Source organism: Procambarus clarkii, chromosome 76, assembly GCF_040958095.1.
Source record: "Procambarus clarkii isolate CNS0578487 chromosome 76, FALCON_Pclarkii_2.0, whole genome shotgun sequence".
In the NCBI taxonomy this organism is placed as follows: Eukaryota; Metazoa; Arthropoda; class Malacostraca; order Decapoda; family Cambaridae; genus Procambarus; species Procambarus clarkii.
Genome location: NC_091225.1, coordinates 8,346,253 through 8,370,251, shown reverse-complemented (window position 1 = coordinate 8,370,251; position 23,999 = coordinate 8,346,253). Strand labels below are relative to the sequence as shown.

Here is a 23,999-nt window from a genome sequence, read left to right as displayed (position 1 = left end):
AGATTATGATTTCCCGAAACGCTGTGGGTATTAGTGGCGTTAGGTATTGTAAGTACTAGCTCTATCTATATATCAAACATTATGTTTGTAACTCATCTTCTATGTATGTACTTTTACCTGAATAAACATTTGAATTTGAATTTGAGATATACAGAAGGGCCCTAAAATCAGGAACCCGGGAAGTTAGATCAGCGAAATGAAACTAAAAAAGAAAACTTGCTCACTCCGAAAAGGAAAATCCAAAGTCTTTCTTTGCCTACATTAGAAGTTTATCAAAAACAAAGGACTCTGAAGGACCCTTAAAGGACGAGACGAATCCAAAGTCGTTCAGGATCTAGCAGATGAACTATGTCTACCCTTGAAACTTTTTCAGAAACTCTCTAGATAAGGAAATAGTTCCCCTCAATCGAAAATATGAAAATGCTATACCTAAATTAAAAATAAAAATGGCAAAAAAAGTTCTGTTGAAAACTAGTGTCCACTCAGTTTATTAACCTCGCATATTTGCAAGCTCATACGACAGAATTCTTAGGAAGAGAACCATCCATAATCTCACAATGAGTAATACAGTAAAATCAACACAATTAGGTTTTGTTAGAAAGAAATCCTTCCTTTTAAACCTGCTCACATTTTTGGAAACGGTAAGTAGCTATTGAAACAAAGGACTTCCAGCCGATGTTGAGGGAAGTAATTTCCACATAATAATAAATAGCTCTTAAACATTAGATATTAAATTAAATTCCTATGGGGGATTTGTCCTCTGTAAAAAATAATTCATAGTAAATGCGCAAGTATGGGATGATGCAACAGTCTCATATGGGAGCGTCAGCTGCCTATCAAATCACATCTCAAGATACAATTGGAAAACTGATATTGTTCACTATTAGGTTACCTTATTAAAATAGAATGATGAAATTAAATAATTCTTTAATATTCTATCTGACTAATAATATTGATTCGATTTTCAAACAGTTAGAATTTAGAGTCCTCCATTCATAAATTATATAGTTCTCGCTCTGACTCGGAAGTCAGTGAGGGAGGAAGCCAGGCTCGATGGCATACACAACCCACCTTGAAAGATATACAAATGTGTTAAAAATGTAAGAAAAAGTAAGTTTAGTAAATGTCTCGTTACAATAGTAAGAGTGTTTGTCCATCCAGGATATGAAAGGAGGAGGCGTGTGTCAACATGTGTGTAGAATGTAGCATCGCCCTTGGCGGCAGGCATCGCCTTTGGCGGGGGGCATCGTCCTTGGCGGTGGGCATCGCCGTTGGCGGTGGGTATCGCCGTTGGCCGCGGGCATCGCCGTCGGCGCGAGGCATCGCCCTTGGCGGCGGGCCTCGCCATTAGCGCGGGACAACGCCGTTGGCGGGTGGGGTAAAGGGGTAGAAAAAGAAAAAGTATACATTTAGTATCTGTCACGTTTCAATAGAATGTAGATGAGTGTTGGCCAATCCTGTATGAGAAAGTTAATGTCTCCATGTGAATGGCATCACCGTTGGCGTAAATCGCCCTTCTCACACACCCACCTTGTTGTACATCACACACCCACCTTGTTGTACATCACATACTACTTTGTTGTACACCACACGCCCACCTTGGGATGACATAGCTTGGGATGCTCTTTCTTAGGATGCAGGTACCCACTTGGCCGCCTTATCCTGCCTTGGCGAGACCCCTGTTCGAGTCTCGAAAAACGCTCGGTTGAATGCCAGTGTTGGTACTGTTCTCCTCCCGCACCATGTTGTGACCGGTGTTAGGAATTTAAAGGACTGCCACGAAGATATCAAGCATATCCTCGAGGCCCAGGGTCATTCTATCCTCTAGGTGGATACGTTTACTCGTACCTCTCGTGGTCATCGCCGTCTGCCCCTTCGGGTTGTGAAGGTTACCTTTGATGGTAGGACCCTTCCTCCCTCTGTCATTCTTGCTGGTGCCAGATGTTCCGTTCAGGAGTATATTTTATCTCCTAGGCTCTGCAATAAGTGCTGGAGGTATGGGCATGGTGCCCTCAAATGCTTTATTCCTGTCTCTCTCTGTCCCTTGTGTGGAGGCGAGGATCACTCTAAGTTGGAGTGCACTTCTCCCCAGGTCCACTGTCTCAATTGCGGTGAGGCCCACTCTACCTTCTCCCGCGCGTATATACGTTACAAACTTGAGGCGGCCGTCCTCAACTTGAAGCACCGGGACCGTTTATCTTTTTCTGAGGCTCGGCGCCAAGTTCATCGTCTCTCCTCTTTGGCTGGCGTCTCCTATGCTCGCGTGGTGCGCTCTTCCTCTCCTCGTCTTTCCTACCTTCCTCAGTCTCACAACCGTTTCCACCCCTTAGACCTGGAACGCCCACCACCACCTCTCCTGTTTCCCTCTGTTCTGTCCCGGAGGGTCCCCTTCCTAGTTCTCTGTCTAGGGCTCCCCTTCATTTTACCCAATCTGTCATGTCTCCTGTGTCTTCTTTCTCTTCTCCCTCAGGTCCTCCTTCCCGTAATTCTCCTCCGTCTCTTGGCTCTCCATGCCGCCTGACTGTGCGGGCCGATGTCCATCGCTCTCCTTGTGATCGTGTTGTTCGCTCTTGCACTTCTTCTCCTATCGAGACGCTGGAGTCTGTTGCCCAGTACATTGCTGCTGGGACGCCTGTCTCTGAGTAAGAAGCGGAAACTTAGCTCCTCTCCTTCCTCCTCCCTGGTAGGTAAGAAGGATTCGCTTTTTTCTTCGCCCCCTATCTCTGCTTCTATCGTTCCATCCCCTCCCGATTCGGTGGTGGAGCCCCTTGTTCCTACTGTTGGGGTTTCTTTAGTCCCCGGTTCCATCTCGATTACTGCCCTTGCTGAGGTGAGCTCCCCCTCTTTCTGACCCTCCTCCTCCTCCTCCTTCTCCTCTTCCTTCTCCTCCTCCAGACCCTGCTCGTCCACCTCTGGTCTGTCCTCCCGCTTCTTTCCCTCCTTCTTTACTCAATTTACCCATGCCCCCTAACCCTGACTTCGCTGACCCTGTGCTTCTTTAACGTGCTGTGTTCATTTTTCACCTTTGTTTCTTCTTTGCTCTCCTCTCTCTCTTTGCCGATGTCTATTCTTCAATGGAACATCCGTGGATATTATGCCAATTACCTTGCCCTCCAACTTCTCATTCCACAGTTTTCGCCCCTTTGTGTCTGTCTCCTGGAGCCGATGCTTGGTGCTCGTCCTGGTCGCTTCCGAGGCTATTCTTTTCTTCCCCTCCCCCCCGGCTGTTGCTAGGGCCCATAATTCTTCTGCTCTCTTGATTCGCTCAGATGTTCCCTTTGTCCCCTTACTTTTTTCCTTGACTCTCCACTGTTCTGCTGCCCGTGTCTTTGTGCGTAGATGGTACACGGTTTGTTCCATTTATCTTCAACCCCACTGTCCCACTTTCTCTTCCCGATTTTGCACACCTCGTAGACTTTTTGCCGGAGCTTGTGCTCCTGCTGGGTGATTTCAATTGTTCCCTGTCCCTTCTTAATTCTGGTGAGCCCATTCATTTGGACTCTCGGACCCGCTCCCTTTCCTGTCTCGATCTTTCTCTGTGCTCGTCATCCATTTCCTTAGATTTCGGGTGGTGGGTCCTTGATGACCTCCATGGCAGTGACCATTTTCCTATCCTTGTTACTTTTTTATCTTTTCACCCTCCTCTCTCCTTCCCTAAGTGGCGGTTTGCTGAGGCTGACTGGCGCCTCTTTACTCTCCGTGCTACTATTACCGACCTCTCCGGTCTGCCTCTCCCTTGCGCCCTCCTTCTTTTTTATGACACTGTCTTTGACGCTGCCCTCCGCTCTATTCCTCGCTCTTCCTCTCGGAGAACGTGGAAGTGCGTTCCCTAGTGGAATGTGGACTGTGCTCGGGCTGTCCGCTGTAAGCGTGCAGCCTGGAAGAGACATCGCCGCTGGCAGACGGTTGAGTCTTTTCTTTTGTTTCGGAAGGCGAGTGCGGTGGCCCGTAGGACCATCCGTGCAGGTAAACGTGCTTGCTGGATGTCTTATGTCTCCACCGTTATGTACGAAACTCCTCTACCACTGGTCTGGAAGCATATCCGCAAGAATGCGGGTAAGTTCGTTCCCGATGTCTTGTCAGTCCTTCGCCTCCATGGTGCTCTTGTGGCGCAACCCGTTGCAGGTCGTGACCGAACTGGGTTACCATTTTTCATCTGTTAGTTCTGGTTCTCATCTTCCCCAATCCTTACTTCTTCGTAAGCCTTTTTCTTGAATCTCGTCCTTTAAATTTCTGTACTTATCTTCGCCTTCCCTATAATGATCCCTTCTCTCTCTCTGAACTTCAGTCTGCCCTAACCCTTTGTGGTTCTACGGCGGCGGGCTCCGATGGCATTCATTATGAAATGCTTCGCCATCTCCCTCCATGCACGTCTCAGTATTTACTGAGTCTGTACAATCGGGTCTGGGAGTCGTCGTCAGTCCCTGAAGACTGGCTCGATGCTGTTGTCCTCCCTGTTCGGAAATCAGGGTCTCTCGAGTCGTTCCCCAAGGACTTCCGCCCTGTTGCCCTCACGAGATGTGTCTGCAAGCTCTTTGAACGTATGGTTAACGTTCGTTTGATGTGGTTCTTAGAACACTATCACCACCTCTCCCCTTCTTAATTTGATTTTCGCAAGTGCCGCAGCACAGAGGATGTCCTGGTAAACTTGGAGGTCTATATTCGTACTGTTTTTGTTGCGAAGACCTCCGTTGTTGCCGTCGTTTTTGACCTGGAAAAGGCTTATGACACTTCCTGGCTGTATCATATTTTGTCTCAACTTCATTCTTTTGCCCTTCGTGGGAATCTCCCTCTTTTCCTCCAGAGTTTCCTCTCTCATCGATCCTTTCAATTGCGGTTTGGAACCACTCTCTCGGCCCCTTTTCGGCAGTATGATTGTGTATTTATCTTGAGGTCATCTTGAAATGATTTCGGGGCTTTAGTGTACCCGGGGCCCGGTCCTCGACCAGGCCTCCACCCCCAGGAAGCAGCCCGTGACAGCTGACTAACACCCAGGTACCTATTTTACTGCTAGGTAACAGGGGCATAGGATGAAAGAAACTATCTCCATTGTTTCTCGTCTGTGCCCGGGATCGAACCCGGGACAACAGGATCACAAGTACAGTGTGCTCTCCGCTCGGCCGACTGGCTCCCTAGGGGAGCATGTGGCCTGCCGGTCGGCCCTGGGGTACACGTTCCCCCACTACCCTGGGGGACCGTCTACCCCAGGGTAGTGTTCTGAGCACTACTCTTTTTCTAGTTGTCCTCAATGGTCTTCTTTCCTCTCTTCCTTCTGGCGTCTTCTCCGTTCTCTATGTCAATGATCTTACCCTTTGCTGTAAGAGTGATGATTCGCCTCTCCTTCAACGGCGGCTTCAACTTGCGATTGATGCCGTGTCGTCTTGGGCCATCGATCATGGCTTCAAGTTCTCTACATCTAAGACTTTTGCTATGACTTTTACTCGGAAGCATGTACTTCTTCATCGCTCTTTGTCGCTTTATGGTCCTCCCCTTGTGTTCAGGGATTCTGCTAAGCTTTTGAGGTTAATCTTTGACACTCGTTTGTCTTGGTAAGCCCATATCTCTTACCTCCGAGTTGAATGCTCTAAGGCTATTAACCTCCTTAAAGTTTTGTCCCATACTTCTTGGGGAGTGGATAGGCACATACTCCTCCATGTGCACTCCTCTCTCGTCCTGTCTAAACTCGATTATGGTTGCACTGCATACTCTTCTGCTTCTCCTTCTACTCTTCACCGTCTTGATGTTTTGCACCCTACTGGGTTGCGTCTCGGCTCTGGTGCCTTTCGTTCGACTCCCGCCCTCAGTTTGTATGTTGACACTTGCTTCCTCTCTCTCCAGGACCACCGTGATCGCTACTGTCTTTGCTATCTTGTGCGGTCCTTGCATCATTCTTCCTCTCGACTCTGTCGTGCTTTAACTTTTACCCCTCCTGTGGTTCCTGTCCTCTCCACCACCTCCCTCTTTCTGCCCGGTTATCTCGCTTACAGGATTCTCTTTCAGTTCGTATTTCTAATATTTCTCCTCGTATTGTTCCTTCCTTGCCCCGTGGAGAGTCCCCCCTTCCGCAGTTTTTTACATCCTTGACCCGAATCACTAAAGCTTTTACCCCTCCTACGGTTCTGAAACCCCTTTTCCTTGAGCAGTTTTCTTCGCACTCTCGCTCTGTTTCCATCTTCACCTATGGGTCTAAGTCTGCAAACTGTGTAGGCTACTCTGTTTTTTTCCTGACCGCACTTAAATGTGTCGCCTACCTCATCTTCACAGCAGAACTTTATGCTATTCTTTATGCTCTTCGTCTCATGCTTTCTCGTTGTCAATCTTCCTTTGTAGTTGTCGTTGATTTTCGTAGTGCTCTCATGGCTCTCGGGTCTTTTAATCTGGTCCATCCAGTGGTTGTCGAGAATCAGCGTTAGTTGTTTCTTATTCCCAGTAAAATTTAAGTCAGTTGAGTTTTGCTGGGTTACCAGCCATATTGGTGTCTCTTTAAATGAGCGTGCGGACGATGCCGCTAGGCAAGCTGTCCGCTCTTGTCTCATGTCCCGTAAAGGTATTCCTTATTCAGACTTTTACCCAGTTATTCATTGCTATATCCTTACCCGTTGGCAAGATTGTTGATCTTCTGTTACTGGTAACAAACTGCATACTCTTAGTGTGAGAGTTTTTTTGTATAACTTGTGAGAAGTTTGGAATAAAATTAAATTGGTATAAGGAATTGAGCTCGGAAAATTTCTAAGAATTTTCTTTATTCTTTAACCTTTATTCCTGTCGTGATATTCAATTAGGTCGCCTGAGGAAGGACTTGCTTAGCTAACACACCTGTGTAGTAAGCAGCTCATTCCTCACTTTGGGACCATGTATGAACTAGGCGCGAGCAAACGCCGAGACCCCAATGAAAATTGAAATCCCCTCCACTAGGCCGACGACCTTCGCCATTCGCCGAAGCGAATCTAACGAGTAGGTCAAGGGCTCTCACAACAATAATATATTGTTGTGTGGTGCCGTATATTTGGTCCAAAGCTCAGAATCAGTCTCAATTTTATTAGTCGAGTGTGAAGAACATTTGCATAACAATAATAACGTGTGGGGGTGTAACGAAAAGACAGTGTTAAACATAACAACTTAGTTTATTCAATAAAGTACTAACTACTACAACAAAACAAAAAGAAATGTCAATGACGTTACTCGAAATCCTTCCTGTGACACTATCAATGACAGCTAGACACCAGCCCCTCGGATTGCATAATGAACTAACTCGAACATAAGCGTGACCACAGAGGAATCAACAAGAAACAAGAACTAACAGATCTATAATCACAATTACAACAAATGACACAGTGGGTTCTGAAATACGTCTCCAGTAACCTCCTAACTGTTCTACGCCTCAGTGCAGTCTACACCTGCAATGGCGGTTGCAATGCAATCAAATCAGTAGTCTTTCAATGACAACAATAACTAATGGGTTCACTGGCAACTCCAGCAACCCTTCCTCAAATTAATCCTTACATTAACACTCCGTCCCACGGATGATCAACAATCAATAACAATTGATTTACGTTAATAACAAAATTGCATTTACGTTAATAACAAAATAGCATTTACGTTAATAACAAAATAGCATTTACGTTAATAACAAGGTAACATTTACGTTAAATTAATAACTCTTACAACTGTCACTAGTAACGCGGAATTTACACAACACTCTACCCGTCGAGCATTCAGTGAGAAAATCCCATTAATCCCTGTACTACCAGACAGCTGATTAATCTCTTTACTAGTTACGTTAATTTACGTTAATCGGTTACTAATCACTCAGCGATGGTAAACTCTGATTTACAATGTCCAAAGTGCTAAGAGAACGGTAATCACTCGTGATTACCTATAGAGTAATTAATTACTATCCTCAAGATCAATAATTAAACAATTAAAATACGCAACCTTTCACTCTGGCTCAGCAATTTACATTAAGGTATGAATTCCGTCTAAGCCTTCCATACTCAGACCAATTCAGGTGGCTAATAACAGTAATTAGACCCATGTTTACGTTATTCTAAAATGACGTTACTCCTCCCACGAGTCAATCAAGTGCCGGTACTTCCAGGCAGATAAATAACGACGTTACGTTAATGGAACAATGTAGCCTTCGTGTGAGTCTATCAAACAAGGATCGAGGTTAATTACTTTGACTTCCTGAAACACGTCAATTACCCGGCCCACTGACCGTTAATTACGACAGACAATACTCTAATTCTTTTCTGGCTGATGGCTAGGCTCCTCGAGACTACCGTAGCTGCTTGCAGGAAAGTAAATTAACCCAAACGTATTCTACGTTACTCAAATTGTCAAAGAACAAATTTTCTTAAAGCAATGGGCGTTCCCTTGGTTACGTTATATTAATTGCCTCGCAATCACCTCACTGAATACTGGACTTCGATGTCCTACCAGATAACCAGGAGAATATATGTGTACCCAAGTAATCGTCTACAGCCGAGTTCACCCACGACAATGACAAATCACACTAACAAATCATAGTGATTTACGTTACAATCCGGTTGCAATGACAATACTGCAGAACCTAGTAAAATAACCTATAGGACATGAACCCTCTAGAACACTGCCCCACAATGGCCTTACTGAACTGCAATCACATACGGTGATGCTCAACACTTGCAACAATCACCATCAAATAACAACCCCTTTTCAATAACACACACGGCAAGTATTCTAATTTCCAAGTATTAGAATACTGCGCAACACTTACTTACTGTTGCAAATGACCCCAGTGCTCTCAATAACCCCTAGAACATAGGTCACTATATTTCAATCACCACACAGTAAATAACACAATAACACTGGGTACCGTGACACTACGATTATATATATATATATATATATATATATATATATATATATATATATATATATATATATATATATATATATATATATATATATATATATATATGTCGTACCTAGTAGCCAGAACTCACTTCTCAGCCTACTATGCAAGGCCCAATTTGCCTAATAAGCCAAGTTTTACTGAATTAATATATTTTCTCTAATTTTTTTCTTATGAAATGATAAAACTACCCATTTCATTATGTATGAGGTCAATTTTTTTTTATTGGAGTTAAAATTAACGTAAATATATGACCGAACCTAACCAACCCTACCTAACCTAACCTAACCTATCTTTATAGGTTAGGTTAGGTTAGGTAGCCGAAAACGTTAGGTTAGGTTAGGTTAGGTAGGTTAGGTAGTCGAAAAAACATTAATTCATGAAAACTAGGCTTATTAGGCAAATCGGGCCTTGCATAGTAGGCTAAGAAGTGAGTTCTGGCTATTAGGTACGACATATATATATATATATATATATATATATATATATATATATATATATATATATATATATATGTCGTACCTAGTAGCCAGAACTCACTTCTCAGCCTACTATTCAAGGCCCGATTTGCCTAATAAGCCAAGTTTTCCTGAATTAATATATTTACTATAATTTTTTTCTTATGAAATGATAAAGCAACCCTTTTCTCTATGTATGAGGTCAATTTTTTTTTATTGGAGTTAAAATTAACGTAGATATATGACCGAACCTAACCAACCCTACCTAACCTAACCTAACCTATATTTATAGGTAAGGTTAGGTTAGGTAGCCAAAAAAAGCTAGGTTAGGTTAGGTTAGGTAGGTTAGGTAGACGAAAAAACATTAATTCATGAAAACTTGGCTTATTAGGCAAATCGGGCCTTGAATAGTAGGCTGAGAAGTGCGTTCTGGCTATTAGGTACGACATATATATATATATATATATATATATATATGTATATATATATATATATGTCGTACCTAGTAGCCAGAACGCATTTCTCAGCCTACTATGCAGGGGCCGATTTGCCTAATAAGCCAAGTTTTGATGAATTAATTGTTTTTCTACTACCTAACCTAACCTAACTTTTTCGGCTACCTAACCTAACCTAACCTACAAAGATAGGTTAGGTTAGGTTAGGTAGCTGCCCTAGCTGAGGTGTGCTCCCTGTTTCTGCCCCCCCCCCTCCCCCTGATTCCATGGACCGCCCCTCTTTATTACCTCCTCCAGCTCCGGATCCTGTCCGTCCACCTGTGGTCCGTCTTCCCACTCCCTTGACTCCATCGGCATTGTTACATATACCTATGCCCTCTAACCTTGATTTCACTGATTCTGATCCTGATCTTCTTTAGTATACTGTGTTCTTCTTTGCTTTTGTCTCATCATTGTTCTCTGTTGCTATTCTCTCTCTCCCCTTTTAACAGTGACTATTCTTCATTGTAATATTCGTGGAATTTATGCCAACTTCTATGAACTCCAACTTCTGATAACCCAGTTTTCAATACTTTGTGTATGTCTTCAAGGGCTGATGCATGGTGTTCGCCCTATTTACTTTCATGGTTATTCCTTTCTCTCCTCCCCTCCAGCTTTGGCTGGGACCCATAACTGGGACCCATGACCCATAACTCTGCTTTCTTGATTCGTACTGATATTCATTTGGTTCCCACACTTTTTCCGTCGCTTATCCAATATTCTGCAGCCTGTATCTGTGTAAGTAAATTATATATATAGTCTGCTCCATTTAACTCCTCCAAAATGTCCCACGTTCTCTTCCTGATCTTAAGTACCTGTTTGATACTTAGGCTTACCAGAGCCTGTGCTCCTTTTGGGTGTATTAAACTGTCGGCATACCCTATAGGGCGATGTTCTGACAAACGCCCAGGACTGCCTTCTTGAACCATTTGTTCTCTTGTCTTCTCTGTCTCTTCTGAATTCTGGTGAACCCACTCATGTGGTCTCCCGCATTCACGCCCTCTACTGTCTTCCTCTTTCTCTCTGCTTGCCTTATCTTTACTTAGATTTCACATGGGGTGTTCTTGATGACCTCCATAACAGTGACCATTTCCCCATCCTTGTCACCTTTTTCTCTTTTTCACCCTCCCCTCTCCTTCCCTAGGTGGCAGGGCTGTCTGGAATCTATTCACACGCTATGCAATTCTTTCCGACCTCTCCGCTCTGCCTCTTCCTCGGGCGCTCCTCCTTTTTCATGACACCGTATTCGACGCTGCCCTTCGCTCTATTTCTCGCTTTACCTCCCGGGACATGCAGAAGTGCGTTCCCTGGTGAAAGGCATACTGTGCTCTGGCTGTCTGCTGTAAGCGTGTTGCCTGGAAGAAAAACTGACAATGGCAGATGGCTGATTCTTTTACTTTGTTTCGGAAAGCAGATGCCGTGGCTCGATAGCACCATCCGTACAGCTAAATGAGAGAGTTCGACATCTTATGTCTCCAACATTACGTCCGATACTCCTCTGCCGCAGATCTGGAAGAAAATCCGCAAGAGAGCGGGTAAGTTTGCTCCATAAATCTCATCAGTCCTTCACCTCCGTTGTTCTCTTGCGGCAGATCCAGTGACGGTCGCGACCGAGCTGGGTTACTACTTTTTGACTGCTAGTTCCGGTTCTCATCTTCCTCGATCCTTCCTACTTCGTAACCCCGTTCTTTAATCTCATCCCTTAGATTTCTGCACTCATCTCCGACTTTCCAATAACGATCGACTCTCTCCGAACTTCAGTCTGCTCTGGTCCTCTGCGGTTCTACGGCAGCGGGCTCAGATGACATTCATTATGAGATGCTTTGCCATCTAACTTCATGCGTATCATAATATTTACTGAATCTGAGTAACCGTATCTGGAAGTTGTCGTCGGTCCCTGGGGACTGGGTCGATGCGGTTGTTCTCCTTATTCATAAATAAGGAGAATAGGGACATCTCCTAAGGACTTCTGCACCATTGCCCTCGCGAGTTGCGTCTGCAAACTCTTTGAACGTGTGGTTAACGTCCGTCTGATGTGGTTCTTGGAACGCTATCAATACCTCTCGCGTTCTCAATTTGGTTTTCACAAGTGCCGCAGCACTACCAATGTCTTTGTGAACGTGGAGGTCTATATTCGTACTGCTTTTGCTGAGAAGACCTCCATAGCTTTTGCCCATTTTGACCTGGAAAAGGCATACGACTTTCGTTCTTTTGGCAGTCGTGGTAATCTTACTCCAAAGCTTCTTGTCTATTCATTCCTTTAGAATGAGGCTTGGGACCACTCTCAATGCCTCTTTTCGGCTATACGATGGTGTACCCCAAGGTAGTGTTCTGAGCACTACTATATTTCTGATTGCCCTCGATGGTCTTCTTTAATCCCTTCCTCCTGGTATCTTCTCTACACTCTGTTGACGATCTTACCATCTGCTGTCCAGGTGATGATTCGCCTTTCCTTCAACAGCGGCTTCAACTTGCGATTGATGCCGTTACACCTTGGGCCACCAATCAAGGCTTCAAGTTCTCTACAACTAAAACTTGAGCTATGACGTTTACTCGGAAGCAGGTCGTTCTTCGTCCCCCCTCTATCGCTTTATGGTCATTCACTTTTGTAAAAAAAAATATCTGCTAAGCTTTTGGGGCTAATCTTTGACACTTGATTGTCTTGGGCACTCCATATTTTTTACCTCCGAGTTCAATGTTCTAAGGCCCATAACATACTTAAGGTCTGGTCTCATACTTCTTGGGGGGCTGATAGGCGCACACTCCTCTCTTTACTTTATTCTGTCTCGTTCTGTTTAAACTCGATTATATTTGTCCTGCTTACTCGTCTGCTTCTCTTTCTACTCTTCGCCGTCATGACGCTCTGCACAATACTGGATTACGCATCAGCTTTGGTACCTTTCATTCGACTCCTATCCTAAGCCTTTGTTGAAAATGGAATCCTGCTACAGGATTGTCGTTATCGCTACTGTCTTCGCTACCTTTCACGGTCCTTACAACACCCTCACTCTCGCTTATGTCGTGCCTTAATCTTTACTTTCCTGTGATTCCTGTTCCCCCCTTCACCACCTTGCTCTTTCTGTACGGTTGTCTCGCTTACAAAATACTCTTGCGGTTCGTGTTACCATTATTTTTCCTCGTGTCGTTCCGCCTTTGCTCCCATGGAGGATCTCCGTTCCTAAATTTTTTAAAACCTTGACCTACGTGACTAAAGCTTTTACCGTTCCTACAGTTCTTAAACGCCTTTTCCTTGAACACTTTTCTTCACACTCCCTCTCCTTCTCCGTCTTCACCGATGGGTCTAAGTCTGCAGACGGTGTAGGCTACTCTGTTGTTTTTCCTGACCACACCTCTGTTTGATGCCTGCCTCAGGAGGCAAAACTTTATGCTATTCTCTATGCTCTTCGTCAACTGCTTTCTCGCTGTCAATCCTCCTATGGTGTTGTAGATGATTCTTGCAATACCCTCAGGGCTCTGGAGTCCTTCAATTCCGTCCATCCTGTGGTAGTCGAAATTCAACACTGGCTGTTTCTTATCTCCAGTAGATTTAAGACAGCGCAGTTTTGCTGGGTTCCTAGCCGTATTTGTGTGTCATTAAAAGAGCGTGCGAACACTATCACTAAGGAAGCTATCCGCACCTGTCCCATCTCCCATAAATGTATTCGTTTGCCTTTTTCGGGGTAGAATGTAGACTCAGTAGTCGCTTCTGTATATATTTATTGACTGAGATAGCAAGGTAAATATCTGCCTAGCCGAGGTCCTTCTGCTCTGAGTCTGTGAGGATAACTGAGGCTGCTGGGAGCATGCCTGATGCTCCTCTGTCTGGCATGACGTCAGAGGCCTACTTGCCTGTGATTGGTTACATTTCAACTGACAGAATTTTGAGTATAACACCGCTCGGACACGCTACCAAGTCAACGTCCCTTGTCGACAAGCTCTGGCTAGCTATATAGTTACAATGATACTGAAAGGACCTCGGTGGCATTCAATAATGGCTTACATGTGAAATTTGCATAATAAAACATTGAAAGAAGATCAGGTGTGCGTAATACTAACAACTCGGCATATATGCACCAAAAAAAAAAAATTCATCATAATAGGTGAAAATCATGGTAACAATGCTTTGATTAAACCAGAGTATTAAGAACATGTGTATGTCTACTGATCAGATATGAACAATACAACTCAAGGTATTGCCTAAACAAAATTATTAACATGTGTCAATGGCATGTGCTTGAAAACCATACAAAATTAAACAATTATTACATTAATAGAACAAAGTTCTGACCTAACAACCACAATTGAATTTCAAGATAGATAATGATTTTTTTTTTTTTTTTTCTCTTTTTTTTCTGAAATAATACAATATATTTACAAGACCAATGTACAATATATATAATGTGCAATATATTTACTAGCATATACAAGACCTGGATCAAGAAGACTAACATCTGCGTGATAGCAGTCAGGATTCACTGGCCTCAATGTGGTTGCTAGAACAATAATAACTCCTATGACAAGCACTGTAAAAATACAAATGGTAGTAGACTTAACAATGGCATCTAATTTATAACCAAATAAAGTTGAGAAAAACTATACATTATATATAATGGTAATAATAAGACACATGTGGTAGAAATACTGCAAATGATTTTTTTTTTCAAAACAAACAGAATAACTGCAGAGTGCAATCAATTATAAATTCTGCGGATATCTACACCTAGCTCATCCAGAGCACTATACAACTCTGGCTCTGACTGAAGGTCCGGAACAGATGAAACTTCATGTGACAAACTATCATATTGAGAGATATCCTCGTTAACATCTAGCCAATGGACATGTGGTGAGTGCACGGTTGAAACGAGAGGTCTAGATCTAAGATTATAATTGCTAGTATGGGGTTGCTGAACATCAAGTGGTCTGTCAACCACAGAAGGTGGTGTCCGAGTAGGAGTATCTGTCTGGGTAAGTTCATTGTCATCTTCCTCATCAGTCTCGTCAACAGTCATTTTAGCTAACTTCATGTGGTCTAAATGTTCATTTATATACTCTCCTGTTAACAAGTTCTTAAGTCTGTATTTGTTACCTTTAATAAGCTCGATTACCTTATATGGACCCAAAAATTTCTTAGTTAACTTGTACATAGGACCAGACCTGTGTTGGTTAAGTATCATTACTACAGATCCAATAGTTATTTTACTGGGTTTAGCTCGTGCATTCCTTGCTAGAGTGAACTCGGCTGTTGCTTTGGACAGTTGTTCTCGTATTTTCTTGAATACTAGTTGCATTTGTCTACGCTTCACTTGAACAAAATCATCTACGTTATATAAGGGAGTAGGAGGTACGTTAATCAATTCATTAGGGAGGATCTTATCTGTACCATAAAGAATAGCGTGAGGTGTGTCACCAGTAGAAACATTAATTGAAGAATTTATAGCACACTGAATTAAGGGTATAAAATCATCCCAATTGTTGTTATCAAAATTCAACGTGACTCTCAAGGCATCTAACACTTTCCTGTTAGTACGTTCAGCTAGTCCATTACTTGCCGGATGATAAGGCATGATGCTACATTTTTTGATGTTATATAAATCACACAAGCTAGTTAGAATACTATTACTGAATTCTGGACCATTATCTGAAAGGATTACTTTAGGCATACTATATCTACAAATTATTTGGTCATGGAATGCGCTGGCTATGGTTTCTGCTGTTTTGTTCGGGATAGGAACTAGTTCGCAAAACCGTGAAAAATTATCGACCATTACAAGCAAATGTTTGTTCCCTTTCTCTGTTTCCGCAAAATTTGTCAATAAATCCATCGATATTCGTTCCCAAGGAGCTTTAGTTGCTGGGTACACCTGAATTGGATTAGGTCCTGAAACATGTCCCTTGTGCTGTAAACAAGTTAAACATCTGTCAACATAATGAGCAATCTCCTTAGCCATTTTGGCCAAAAATATTTCAATCGACCTTGTTGGAGTGTACGATCCTTTCCTGGATGTGCACTTGCAGGAGCATCATGGATAATTTTTAACACAGTTGGTACCAAGACAGCTGGAACAACTAACTGACAACATTTCCTTGGGGCTGTCCCTAGCTTTACTACTCTACACAGTAAATTGTCCAACATAACTAGTTCTTTCAATGGTACTGGCGGTTTATGAATCGGGCGAGTGTCTTGCTTAGTCAAAAATTTAATGACAGGTGCCCATATGGGGTCTTGTCTTTGTTCCGTTTCTACTACTGTAGCATCTAATGCTGGGTAATTTAACTGAATCGCAGCTACGTGTCGAGAAAACGCATCGGCTACAACATTTTGCTTTCCTGGAATATATCCAAATGTGGGATTGAATTCTTGAATTGTGAGCAAATATCTAGCAAACTTTCCAACTGGATTCTTATTTTTGAACAAGGGAATTAATGGTTGGTGATCTGTAAGAACATGAACTGGGTAATTATAAATTGTATCCTTGAAATGTTTAAGTGCCCAAACAACTGCCAAGGCTTCTCGTTCTGTTGCACTATAATTTTTCTCTTCTTTAGATAAAGTACGGCTAGCATAAGCTATTGCGTGCTCTCTGTGACCTTCTGTTTGAAGTAATGCAGCACCTAAACCTATGTCACTAGCATCTGTAACCAACGTAAAAGGTTTAGAAAAATCTGGGTACCTAAGGACAGGTGACGAAATCAAGGCTGCTTTGAGTTTTTTGAATGACTGATCCTGGGCCTCTCCCCAAACAAAGGGTTCATCTTTTCTTTGCAACTTGTAAAGCGGAGCGGCTATAATAGAGAATCCAGCAATAAATGAACGATAAAATCCTACAAGACCTGTGAACTGTCTTACGGCTTCTGCGGTACGAGGTGTTGGAAAATCACGGGCAGCAATAATTTTTGATTCATTCAATGTAATACCTGAAGGTGTAACTGTATGACCTAGGAAATTAATCTTTTGCTTTAAAAATGAACATTTTGCAAGCTTTATTTTTAAATTAGCTTCAGCGAGCTTTGCAAGTACTTTTTCAAGGTTCTGGAAATGAGTCTGAACATCTTGCGACATGATTATGAGATCATCAAGGTAAACTAGAAGCGTACTTCCTATCAATCTATGAAATAGATTTGTCATGAGCCGTGAAAAGGTTATTGGACTACTACGCAAACCAAACGGCATTCTTTTGAAATGAAAATGACCATTGGGAGTACTAAAGGCTGTCAATTGTTTACTTTCCTCATCAAGGGGGATTTGCCAGAATCCCTGCAACAAATCTAACGTTGAGAATACTTTGTTTCGACCAATACTTTGCAACAAATCATTTAGAACTGGAAGTGGGAAACGATCAGGTATTGATACTCTGTTAAGCTTGCGATAATCGATTACAGGTCTCCAAGTCCCATCTCGCTTTGGTACAAGAATCAATGGAGCGTTCCATGGCGAATTACTCGATTCAATTACATCACTCTGTAACATTTCTTCTACAAGTCTATCTGCTTCTGCTTTCTGAGAATGGGGAAGTCGGTAAGCTGGTACATAAATAGGCGTAGTTCCTTGTTCAAGGGGAATTTTATGTGTAATGAGAGGAGTGAGACCTAATTTTTCTCCTGGTAGAGCAACAACAGCTCTATTCCTGTTCAAAATTTCCAAAAGCTGAGCCACAGAGTCAGGAAAATCAGTAGGACTGAGGTGTTGCGCTTGCACCTCTGGCTGAGATCCCTGTTCTCCTGGTGTGAGTGTACAAACAGTATGATCCATGGAGACATCATCCACAACTCGCACCGGTAACGAGTAATGGGCAAAATCTACAACATGGGTACCAGACTGGAGATGGATATCGGCATTACTTGTGTTTGCGATAAAAAGTGTGACAGTACCATCCTGCACTGTGTGCCAGGAGGGTTCAACAAATGTACCATTCACTTTACATGTTTCACTTTCCGCAATCACATCCGACAACTCAGGCACTCCCTGAACCTTAACTCTTATTCTGGTGAGAGAATGAGGGTGTAACACAGTGTCAGTAGCCATGGAACCACTGACTTCAGAGATGGAAGCTGCCAAGCGAGCGAGACAACGAGAATCCGTTAGGGCGTCCCCTTCCAGAAAGTCCCGATACTCATTCTCCTTAACAACTGCACAACTACTATGCTTCAATCGAGTGCCTGTTTTCTCGGGTATGCTACCACGACAATGATCTGACAAACCTATGCTTGCAAGGCGGGTGTCAACAAAATTAACATAATCTGATTGAAGATTGAACTCGTGGCCCTGTCGATACATGCTACACAAGGGTATGACATGGTCTTTGATACTTATGTTCCAACGATGGGGAAACAATGCAATATTTTCATCAATCATGGTGTACAGACCTAAGAGAATGTCTCCAGGAAAATGAATAATGTCAACAACTAAACATGTTATAGACAATGTGACATCATTGAACTTGAGTGGGAGGTCAATTTCACCCTGAACTTTTACTTTATTTCCTGAAATACCACTTAGAAAAGGTATGTGTGACTGTTTTAAAATAGTAGGGTGCATACTTTCAATGTCTCTAAGAGCTGAGGGCTTGACAATATTAATTTTTGCACCTGAGTCAAGAAAAACTTTTAAAACTCTACCATGTACAATGGCTGAGACAAGGGGACCATCACTTGAGACTGGACAAGTTACTATTTTTGTCTTATGTTGTCTGGGATATCTGTGTCTTGTTTGTGTCAAATTTACTGTGGATCCGTCAACATCTACAACTGGTCTAGAGTCAGTGTCCTCCTCTGTCAAGTGTCCAAATCTATTTTGGGTAGCTACTGAATACACAGGGAGGGCACTAGGATTGGCTAGCTTGAATTGGTTAGCGGATGGCCTTGGGGGTTTCCCGACGACATGGAGTGAACATTCTGAGCTCCAGCATTCTGTGACTGAGCATTATAATTTGAAGTTGCATTATAGCTGGGCTGGGAGTTGTAATTACGAGAGTTCTGATAATGTCTTGGACGCTGTGAGCCTCGCCAAGACTGACCATGGGAGTTACGAGGTGGAGATGTCCTTTGCCTAGCTCTACAATCCGCAGTGTGGTGACCAACTTGTTTATGGTACGTGCAATATGGAAGCCTAGAATGATTAGATTGATGAGGGGGCCGAGAGAATTGTCTAGGAGGTGATGATCTAGGGGCGGACCAACAGTCCCTTGCAAGGTGGTTACTCTTACCACAATGCCAACATGAGGGAGTGGATGGTTGTGGACTATGGCGTTTCGGCATTTTATGAGGCGGCGAATTTGACTGGGGGCTACGAGCATGGGTACGCTTCTGCGACCAAGAGTTTTGAGAATTTGTGGGAGGATGCTGAGAGCTTGTGACTACATTTACAGCATCAGAGGGTGGCAACAGTTGAGCACTTCGGGGAGCTAGTTTATCTGCGGCATTGTTAATAGCCTCAAATACTTCACCAATTTCATGTTTAACACCAAAATTTTGTTGCTCAACGATTGGTTTTGTATGCTCGGGGGCAAAATGCATTAAAGTACCAAATGCTATCATTTTGGCCATAGCCTCAGGGGACAGATTATTGTCTTTATCTAACCAAGTCGAATTATTCATAGCAGAAACTAAGGCATACAGATACTGATCGAGACGGCTAGTAAACGCATTAAACGATTCACCAGGCTGCATGGTGGCATTGGCAATTTTCTTGACTAACCTATATGGGTCAAGGTCTCCTTTATTAACAAAGCGACGGCGAAAGAAATCCTTAAATTCAGGCCAAGACTGGAGGCTAACAATGGCTTTCTCATCAACAACAAAAAGTGCATCACCTTTGGTTGTGTCCACAGCTGACCGTGCAATTGCTAAGTATTCGGCATCAGTAGGCTTAGAAAAACGTGCAACAGTTTTCGCTTCAACCTTACTAAACCATGACTCTAATAAGCGGGATTCACCGGCAAAAAGAGGAATAGCCATTTCCTGAGCTGATCTCTGGCCATTGGGACGAGCAACTGTTCCCATTGATTCTGAAGGGGTTTCAACAGTGGTAGGCATTGTCACAGCCGTGGAAGTAATATTTGAACGCAGATTATAATTAAGTGCACCTGGCATCAGAAATAGTATACACAAAAATAAACACAAAAAATATCAACTTGGCTAAAGTAAAAATGGCAGAAATAAAATTATTAAATTGGGCTAGGCAAGAAAATAATTAAGAACAAGCAAATTGTAAACTAAATTTAGCAATCTTTCATTAAAAAAATGACTGGAATTAGATGTATGTAAATTAATTAAACCAGACTAAGCACAGCAATTGAGAATATAAAAACTGGAAGTGCAATTGCAAAATTTCATTAAAAAGATTCAACACAACAAGTGGCAATGCAAGAAATATGGATGTAGCACATAAACTGGACACAGGAATGTATATAACTGCTAGAAACAATTATTTCTTACTTCTCTCACCTTTGAATTCACTAATGACACTAGTAACAATTAATGAATAATGGAATCATATGCAGGGAATATTGAAATGTCTCAGAGAAACTGTGGGCCTCTGGAGTACTAAACCGGCTCCAATATTTAACAAGTCACTGAAAGATTAATTCATAAGATATTTTGGATATATTTACGTTAAACCTCATTAAATCATAGCACACGATATCTTAGCTCATATTTACTTAACTCAGGGCTGCAGGATTTGCAATATAACAGTGGCCAAAACGAAAAACGGTGACCAGACGTGTGAAGAGGACCATGTGAGGGCTTGTTTACAAACTGGTGCGATGGCAGCGCTCCTGGCGGCGGTGGAGAATACAATTTTCTAGGAGAAGTTCACACAAAACGATGTAGCAGGGGCTGGTGGCGAGGTGTGTGAGTTGGGAGGGAGGCAGGGTGGCGACACTAGTCAAACAATTGTAGTCTTTTTTTTCACCAATTCCTCTTGAATAACTGTACAACACCCACAATAATCAGTTGATACTTGCGACAATGGCTGACCACGATTTCAGTAGCTTGAACACTCACAAAGCTTAGATACTGTCAGCTTGGGCGGCGGCGGTGGTGGGTGCTGGTGGTTCCCACGTGGTGGCGCGAGATTCAAAAATGGCTGGCGCGGAAGCTTCCTTCCTCCTCACTGATGAATGAGCGTTCTCACAGGAAAATATTGACCCTTACTTCTGAAACGTTGGCCTGGAGTAGTGGTTGATGGCAGGACCCCGGTCTGGCACAATATTTGATGCGTGGGTGGCAGGATGGCGGCTTATGGCGGTGGCGGTGGCGGCTGGAACACGAGGCGATGCTGGGTACTTGAACTTTTGTTTCCAGAAAAAAATTTCTGGGTCCCACTGCTGCTACCAGTATTCGTTTGCCTTTTTCGGGGTAGAATGTAGACTCAGTAGTCGCTTCTGTATATATTTATTGACTGAGATAGCAAGGTAAATATCTGCCTAGCCGAGGTCCTTCTACTCTGAGTCTGTGAGGATAACTGAGGCTGCTGGGAGCATGCCTGATGCTTCTCTGTCTGGCATGACGTCAGAGGCCTACTTGCCTGTGATTGGTTACATTTCAACTGACAGAATTTTGAGTATAACAAATGTATTCTTTATTCAGACTTTTACCCAGTTATATATTCCTCCATTCTTACCCGCTGGCAGGGTCGTTGGTCTTCTGTTACTAATAACAAACTGCGTTCCCTTAAGAGTAGTGTGTCATCCGTGGCCTTCCTCCTACCACTATAACCGGCAGTGGGTAACGGCTCAGGCGAGGTTGCACATTGGTCATACACGTTTAACTGACGGGCACTTAATGCAGCGCCGTCCTGCTCCTAATTGTACAAACTTCATTACCTCTCTTACGGTCATGCTGAATGTCCTGACCTCCAGGATGAGCGTGTGTCTTGCTTTCCGATCATCCCTAGCGGTCACGTCCCTCGGTAGAATTCTTGTTGAATCGGTTACCTGTCATATCATTCACCTTTTGTGTTTTTGTTCTCGTATTGGCATCCTTAGTGATATCCAGGGCACTATGATTATCCTGCACGTTTGATGGTGCTACATAGGCTACTGGTGCCTTGTTTTCATAATTACTTACTTAGTGCTAACCCGCAAGGTTAGCATTTTTACTATAAAAAATTTAAAATTACTGTTAATTGTAAGTTAAGTGCAAAACCTTATTAGCAAAACGCGTGCTAATTATTAGCACGCGTTTTGCTAATTTTAGAGATTTGTAATGAATTGTCGATTCATTATTTAATTTTAGAAAATTCATGCTAATTTTAGAAAATTAGAGATTCTTAATGTCTTGGCGCTTTCCCCTGATAATTCAGTACAGTATAGTACTGTTATATTTCATTATATTACAATGCGCTCTGCTAACCTCAAAACACGACTCACTAACATCACAATGCGCGCTACTAACACCAGAACACGGCCCACTAAAATCATAAAGCGACCTGCTAACCTCAGTTCACATTATGGGGTAAGAACAGGACTCGGTAATCCCCTTCCTTCAAGATTGCCAGTTTATGTTGGGTGAACAAGGGTGAGCAAGCTATGAAAAAAATTAGTAGTTTGGAAGGGTAAGAAATCAATTTACTGAGGAATTAACATAATGTTTTGTCATGAAATTATCTATGTTTCATCTAGAAACTTTGCTGAAATTTAAGTCTAAAAAAAAATAATGTTTGTTTTCTCTGTTTGTCTATCCAAGAGGTAAAGCCAAATACTTTGGGCTACCATCACACAACTTTGCATGGTTACTGGAGATAATATGGAGTGTCACAGGGAGGTCTTGGACGGTCTTATGCTTCCCTTGAAAGGGAGTCGATAAGTATGCATCCTCTTCGTGAATTCGGTGGATGAGAAATGTTTTGTCTTGAGTTTGTTGATTTTAACTATTATTCATAAAATGGTGTATTCAGATACCGATATACAATATATATGTTCTGGTGACACATTTCCATGCCTAGCAAACCTTTTAGTTACAGAAGATAAAATAGGGGGAAATTAATCCGAACATGTATTTTGAGTGGGTAGAGATGAAAAGGTGTGTTTGGTAGGGTGTGAAGATGTTAAACTGATGAAGACAGTGTGTACTGAGGATAATTCTGATAGGGGACAGTGATGAAGAGAGATGGGGTGAGTATATGTTGGGAGACAGGGAGGGTGTGTGTCTGAGATGGAAGTGGTATGTTCATGGGGTAGACTTCAGAAGATGTATAGGAGAGACCTGCCCATCGGTTGGACCCAAGCACTACTGGGTACCTAATATAGAGATTTATGTAAACGTTTATTAACTTGGGTAAAATCTTTTTGATGCAACCTTCAAACCAGAAAGGATTGGAGGGTCAGATGTGTTTATTATGTATAGCTTGATATTGGTTTTCAATGTAACTTTTGAGATACATCATATTCATGAGATTTTTTTTACAACAGTTGCTTACAGGGACAGCTTGGAGCATTCTTAGCCTACAATAGCTTGAAACTGATATGTAAAATCTTGATTCAGAGTTGAATCTAGTTTCTAACGTGCAGAGCTTACCTTCGAAGATGTCGTCCCAGAGAAGGTCTGGTGAGTTGATGTTCAAGTGGAGGAGTTGGACGTCAGCTTCCCCGCTGTTGCAGTACAAACACCGCCTGTACACCCTCACACCACTGTCTGCTAAAGTTGACGGGATTGGTGGTTGGTGACAACAAATTAACAAGATAAAAAACATTTACATATATATATATATATATATATATATATATATATATATATATATATATATATATATATATATATATATATATATATATATATATATATATATATATATATATATATGTATATGGGGGGATACATAAGGGATAAACATAGGGGCTGCAGAAGGCTTATTGGCCCATACGAGGCATCTCCTATCTAAACACAAAGATTAATCCAGTGTAATTGGCCTGTTATGTTGGACATTGTCTTCTGTGTTGGCATCGATATGTTCTTGTCTTGTCCTTACTCTCATGGTGGGTAGAGTAAATAGTTCCGTGATTTGGGTGTTCATGGTAGGTCGCTCTATTCTTATGTGAATTGCCTCAAGAATTTGTAATCTTCTTGAATCTTGGGTTTTGTCTATTATGCAAGTATTCTTGTTCAACATTTCTCTTGTTAGAGTAATGTCATGGGCTTGTCTCATGTGAT

General features: G+C 42.5%; 1 protein-coding gene across 1 annotated transcript in view; it reads right to left on the bottom strand.

Moving 5' to 3' along the window:
* The window catches only part of LOC123771533 (glutamate receptor ionotropic, delta-1), a 174,838-nt gene extending 151,374 nt beyond the window's left edge, over positions 1-23,464 (bottom strand). The window contains exon 1 of the mRNA XM_069313622.1: positions 23,367-23,464. The gene's annotated coding sequence lies outside the window, so the exon portion shown is untranslated. The remainder of the gene's footprint in view (positions 1-23,366) is intronic.
* Between the last annotated feature and the right edge of the window lie 535 nt (positions 23,465-23,999).